Genomic DNA, 5,369 nt, shown 5'->3' with positions numbered 1-5,369 from the left:
GCGGGGGGAGGGCCGGGCGGGGAGGCGCGCGTGCGCGGGACCCGGCATGAGGGGCGGGGCCGGGCCCGGGGGCGGGGCCGTGCCCGAGGCCGAAGACCTGAGAGCCGAGGGCTTCGAGCCGGCCTAGGTGGGCACTGCGCGTGCGTGCCCTCGCGAGGGCGGGTCCCCTGGGTCCTCCGCGCCTCGGGGACACCGAGCTCAGCTGGAGGGTGGGGGTGGTAGGAGAGGGTTGGCAGCGCGCGTTCTGGCAGTGGCCTGGGGAAAGACGCTTGGGCGGGGCTGCGCCGAGAGGCGGAGCCTGGGAGCGGGGCGGGGCTGGGGCGGGGCGAAGAGCCGGGGACTCCGCGGAGGCGCGAGGCTGGGGGACGCGGGGGCGGGGCGCTCGGGAGATCCGGAGCCTGGAAGGTCTGCGCGCCCGGAGCTAACGGGAGGCTCAGGCCAGCGGGTCGGTGGGGCGGGGTAGCCGGCACGGGGGGAGGCGGGAGTCTGCCGGGCGCGTCCGGCGGAGGCGCGTGCGGGAGTGCGCGGGCTGTGAGGAGACGCGCGGCGGAGGCGCGCCTCAGGAGCCCTGGAGCGGGCGGTGTGAGGCCTCTTCCCGCCCTTTGGCCCCGGACTCGCCGCGGCCGGCCAGCCAGTCTTTTTGGGGCCTGGAAGAGTGTTTTGACTCCCAAAAGGGAAAGCCGACTGCAAGTCGAAGTTAATAAGTTTACCAAAATGTAAGATGTGAGCTGCACCGTAACCCGTATACTCATGAATTGCAGTGGATGTCGGCACGGGCGCACCCAGGGTGTTTCATGTTATCGGGGCGGGGCCTCGGGGGCCTCAGATGGCCTTAAACTGAGGAGCTTGGGTCTGGTGTGGGGGAGTGTGTCCCAGGGAGACGGTGGGTGGCTGTTGGCTGGCTTACAGGCAGGTTGGGGGGAGGGGTAGTGACGGGAGGGGGGAGGGAGGTTCTGCGGAGCCAGCGCGGTTCTAAGAGCCCCCCGCACCCAGGGCTTGTCCCTAAGACGTTTCTGGAAATAAAGGCTCCTTTAAAAGGGGCTGTGACCTGGAGGTGACCCCGGTGACCCCGGTTAAGGACGAGGGCCCAGGATTTAAAAAACTAGAAGGGCTCTGTAAATTGAGGGCCAGGGTGGTTGAAGGAGAGCTGCCGTGTGCATGACGGTGTATTTCAGCCCGGACCCTCTCCAGGGGAGCAGAATCACCCCAGACCTGGATGACAGCATAGAGCCTATTGCTTTTTTTTATTTTTTATTTTTATTTTTGACAGGCAGAGTGGACAGCGTGAGAGAGAGAAAGGTCTTCCTTTGCAGATGGTTCACCCTCCAATGGCCGCGGCAGCCGGCGCACCACGGTGATCCAAAGCCAGGAGCCAGGTGCTTCTCCTGGTCTCCCATGGGGTGCAGGGCCCAAGCACTTGGGCCATCCTCCACTGCCTTCCCGGGCCATAGCAGAGAGCTGGCCTGGAAGAGGGGCAACCGGGACAGAATCCGGAGCCCCAATTGGAGCTAGAACTGGGTGTGCCGGCGCCGCAGGTGGAGGATTAGCCTATTGAGCCGCGGCGAGCCTATTGCTTTTAAAGCCCTTCATTATCTGGTCCCAGTCTACCTTTCCTAGAATTTAACTTTGCCAGAAAGAACTGCCCATGCAGGAATCCTTTCTTTGGCCTACTCTTGGACACTTTCAGGAATGGAAAAGATTTAAGTCTCTGCTTTGCTAAAAAGTTTCTGTATCTATGAGGGCTTTCTCTTAAAATCGGATTTGTTGAGTCCAGTTTGCCCTTTTGGAGCAGTAAAACTTTGAATGGTTTTCTAAGAATTACTGATATTTAAAATTGTAGTCACATTTCACTCACTGTTTTATCTCCTTGAAATCACTCAATCCTATCTTCTTTTGGCTTTCTTCATGTAACATTGTTTACAGATTATCATGAACATTCTCCCCTGAACAATGTGAAACAAAACAATGTCCTACTTAAAACATTCTGCCCAGAAGAGATCACAGCATTCTGACTGTGGATAACATGATTTTTTTTTTTTTTTTTTGACAGGCAGAGTGGACAGTGAGAGAGAGAGTCAGAGAGAAAGGTCTTCCGAGAGAGAGAGACAGAGAGAAAGGTCTTCCTTTGCCGTTGGTTCACCCTCCAATGGCCGCCGCGGCCGCTGAACCGAAGCCAGGAGCCAGATGCTTCTCCTGGTCTCCCATGGGGTGCAGGGCCCAAGCACTTGGGCCATCCTCCACTGCACTCCCGGGCTACAGTAGAGAGCGGCGTGGAAGAGGGGCAACCAGGACAGAATCCGGCGCTCCAACCGGGACTAGAACCTGGTGTGCCGGCGCCGCTAGGCAGAGGATTAGCCTGTTGAGCCACGGCGCTGGCGGATAACATGATCTTAGCACGTAGCCTATTTAATTGTTAGTTGATGCTTGTCCTCTTCTCTCCCCTCCCTCAAAGGTTTATTTTATATTTGAAAGAGTTACAGAGAAAGGTAAAGACAGAGAGAGCAAGAGAGGTCTTCCATCCTCTGGTTCACTCCCCAAATGGACCCAACAGGCCTAGATGGCCCCAGCAGCCCCAAACAAACCCATCAGCTGGAGCTGAGCTGAACTTATCTGAACCCAGGAGCCAGGAGCTTCTTCCAAGTCTCCCATGCAGATGCAGAGGCCCAAAGACTTGAGCCATCCTCTGGGTCTCCCATGTAGGTAGCGGGGCCCAAGGATTTGGGCCATCCTTCTGCTGTCTTCCCAGGCACATTAGTGGGGAGCTGGATGGGAAGTGGAGCAGCTGGGACTCAAGCCAGTGCCCATATGGAATGCGAGCGCTATAGGCCAGGGCTTTCACCCACTGTGCCACAGCACCAGCCCCTGTCCTCTTCTTAACTCAAGGCAGGAACCAAGTCTTAGTCACTTAGGTTGTGCTCATCTTTGCATTACTAGCGTAGAGCCTGACCCTTAGTTCAGAAAGCTGTGGTTGGTATTCACAAATTATTGGACTATAAATACTGCCTTCACTCTGAAATCTAAGAGAGATACTCTTTTACCTTTAGAGGCACATATAGAACATTGATTTTGTGATCAACCTATTAGTTTGATCTAGATGAAGGATGGACAACTTTTTATATAGATAATAAATATTTTAGGTTTTATTAAGCTGATAGTCTGTCACAGTCACACAACCCTGTCACTTGGCACAAAAGCAATCACAGAGAATATAAATGATTTAGCATGGCCATGTTGTGATCAAACAATAGTATACATTAAAATATGAATTTCATATAATTTCCAAGTACCACAAGAGATTGTAATTTTCAAAAGTAATTTTTTAAAAAGGCTATGCATAGGGTTTAAAAAAAGATTTATTTTTCTTTGAAAGAGTGACACAGTTCTTCCATCTTCTGGTTTACGGTCGAAATGACTGCAATTGTCAGGTAGAAGTCAGGAGCCCAGAACTCCATCCAAGTTTCCTTTGTGGGTAAAAGGGGCCCAAGCTTTCCATTAGCAAGGAGCTGGGTTGGAAGCAGAGCTGTTGGGATTCCAGTCAGCCCTCTGATATGGGATGCCAAGCCTCGCATGCGGTGGCTTAACCTGCTGCACCACAACACCGGCCCCTTTAAAAGTAAACAGTAAAAAGCATTTTTAGCTTATGAGCCATACCAAAAACAGGTGGCAGGCCAGATTTGGCTCATAGTTTGCTCACCCATGATGTGGGCAAATCTTTGTATGGTTGATTTTTTTTTTTTTTATTTTAAATTAGTTTTGGGCTGGCACCATGGTACAGTAGGTTAATCCTCCGCCTGCGGTGCTGGCATCCCAAATGGGCGCCGGTTCTAGTCCCGGCTGCTCCTCTTCCCATCCAGCTCTCTGCTGTGGCCTGGGAAAGCAGTAGAAGATGGCCCTAGTCCTTGGGCCCCTGCACCCACATGGGAGACTGGGAAGAAGCACCCGGCTCCTGGCTTCGGATTGGCGCAGCTCCAGCTGTTGCAGCCATTTGGGGAGTGAACCAATGGAAAGAAGACCTTTCTCTCTGTCTCTCCCTCTCACTGTCTGTAACTCTACCTCTCAAATAAATAAATAAAATCTATTTTAAAAATTAAATTAGTTTTATTTGACACAGATCTTCCATCTACTGATTCACTCCCCAAATACTCTCAATAGCTAGAGCTGGGCCAACGGGAAGCCAGGAGTCTGAAACTCCATCCAGGTCTTCCATAGTGGCAGCAGAGACTTGAGCCATCACCTACTGTTCCCATGGTATGCATTAGCAGGAAACTGGATTAGAAGCAGAGTAGCTGGAACTTAAACCAGGCATTTTGTGTGGGATGCCAGCACCTCAAGCAGCAGCTTAACTGTTGTACCAAAAGCCTACCCCTGCACCTTGTAGATTGAGTATTTTTATGATATTCAAAGTTGTTCCCCCTACCCCCCCGTTGGCTTTTGTCTTAGTCATTTTGTGTTGCTGTAACAATAGTTCAGGCTCTGGAAGAGCGTGATGCCAGCATCTTTGGTGAGGGCCTATTGGCAGATAGCTTGTTTGAGGAAGATCACATGATGAGAAAAGAAGCAAGCGATTAGATAGGGGCTAGGATCACTCTTAACCTGTTCTCTCTGGAATGCACTCTCCTGTGACACCTAAGCCACTCTGTGAGACGACCTTTAATGCCCTCATGAGGGTAGTCATGATCTAAACACCTCCATTGAGCCTCACCTCTTAAGGGTTCCGTGACCTTTCAGTACCATTACATTGGGGACCAAGCTTACAGCACACGAATCTTTGGGAGACAAACCTACCCAAACCGTAGTAGCCTTCTTATACCTCTTTTGTTTTATTGTTTTTATTTTTTAAGATTTAATTATGGGGCCGACACTATGGTGTAGCAGGGAAAGCTGCCACTTCTGGCACTGGCATCCATGTAGGCATCAGTTTGTGTCCCAGCTGCTCCACTTCCAATCCAGCTCCCTGCTAATGGCCTAGGAAAAGCAGTGAAGATGACCCAAATGTCTGGGTCCCTGCTATCCACGTGGGAAACCTGAAAGAATCTCCTGGCTCCTGACTTTGGCCTGGCCCAGCCCTGACTATTGTAACCATCTGGGTAGTGAATAGAAGATCTCTCTCCCTCTTTCTCTCATGGATTTTCAAATAAATAAGTCTTTAAAAAAACAATAACATGTATTGCAAGTTTGTTTATAATGGCAAAAAACTGGAAAGCAAAAAACTATATCTAAATGTTTATCAGGTAAATGGAAGGATACTTTATAGCAGTTAACACAGATAAATAGATTTACATGCATTAACATGATTGAGTACTAGGCCAGCCTGTGGCATGGTGGTTTGAGCCACTAATGAAGCTAGCAATTGATGTCAGAGCACTGGT

The 5,369-nt window shown here is 51.1% G+C and overlaps 1 protein-coding gene across 8 annotated transcripts in view; it reads left to right on the top strand.

Annotated features, from left to right (window-relative positions):
* Positions 1–108: 108 nt before the first annotated feature.
* IFT25 (intraflagellar transport 25) overlaps positions 109–5,369 on the top strand; it is a 29,701-nt gene continuing 24,440 nt past the window's right edge. Inside the window, exon 1 of one of the 8 annotated variants that reach the window (XM_062193350.1) lies at positions 109–127. The gene's annotated coding sequence lies outside the window, so the exon portion shown is untranslated. Of the gene's footprint in view, positions 128–342; positions 446–615; positions 717–1,279; positions 1,377–5,369 lie in introns of those variants that run through there. The other 7 variants (XM_062193349.1, XM_062193347.1, XM_062193353.1 and 4 more) reach the window with 7 other exon arrangements.

This window comes from Lepus europaeus, chromosome 5 (genome assembly GCF_033115175.1).
Source record: "Lepus europaeus isolate LE1 chromosome 5, mLepTim1.pri, whole genome shotgun sequence".
Classification (NCBI taxonomy): Eukaryota; Metazoa; Chordata; class Mammalia; order Lagomorpha; family Leporidae; genus Lepus; species Lepus europaeus.
This window is presented reverse-complemented; position numbering and strand designations above follow the sequence as displayed.